This window comes from Echinops telfairi, unplaced genomic scaffold (assembly GCF_000313985.2).
Source record: "Echinops telfairi isolate 266 unplaced genomic scaffold, ASM31398v2 ScPeMD7_1957;HRSCAF=2489, whole genome shotgun sequence".
Classification (NCBI taxonomy): domain Eukaryota; kingdom Metazoa; phylum Chordata; class Mammalia; order Afrosoricida; family Tenrecidae; genus Echinops; species Echinops telfairi.
In genome coordinates, this window is record NW_022105855.1 from 3,406,435 (window position 1) to 3,407,505 (window position 1,071).

Genomic DNA, 1,071 nt, shown 5'->3' on the forward strand with positions numbered 1-1,071 from the left:
ATGAACCACATAACTTTCCTCTAGTCCTTTAAGATTTCCTCCCCTACTATTAAGGTCTTTATGTGTTATAAATCATTAATCCTGTTTGATTTGCATTTGCACATTTGTATATTTAAGACTGCTCAGTACATGGTAGTCAAGATAGATGACCCCCTCAGAGACAGTGACATGAGTAATGGTCCCATGAGGGCACAGGAAGTGAGGGGTGGGGAAGGGGAGGGAAGGGGAGTTGATGCCATTGATGATTATATAACCCCACCCGATAGCGTTGAACAAGAGAACTGTATGTGAATGGATATATTGGAATGAGTAAAATCTGTCAATCAAAATACTCTTTAAAACAGAAAATGGAAAACTTCATTTGTTATCTTTATTTTTTTTACCCAACAGTTTTTTGGCATATAATTCACATATATAATTCAATAGTTCAATCACATCAAGAAGAGTTATACAAGCATCACCACAATCAGTGTTAGAACATGTTCTTCATTCTTGTACTCACTGTTATTAGCATATGATATCCCCTCAACCCCCATCCCCCACCCCAGTCATACCCTAAGGAACCATTAATCTACTTACTGTCTCTATAAATTTACCTATCCTGGATTTCACATACATTATAAACAAAACTAAGAAAAATAATAAAGTGAACAGAAAGAATCAAAAAGAAATCAGCACATAGAAAAAACTAGACCAAATTTAAGTGGATCATGAGGAAGATCAAATGATAAGTGCTACATTTTAACCTTACTGCACCTGCCACAATCCACTTCCCAGTGCACTCTATTCAGCCATCTCTCTAGTTCACCAAACATGATGACCTGTTCTAGGGACTGGTCTCTTCTGATAGCATGCCTACTAGTCTCTTCTGATAACATGCCTAACTACTTGTATTTCTCCTCTGACATATTGGGGTTTTTGGCAGTTCGTGGTACGTTTCATATTCTTTGCCAACACCATCACTGAAATGCGTTGATTCTCCTTAGGTCCTCCTTACTCAGTTTCCACTTTCACGTGCACATGACCCAAGTGAGAAACACCATGGCTTCGGTAAGGTGCACCTCAGTCCTC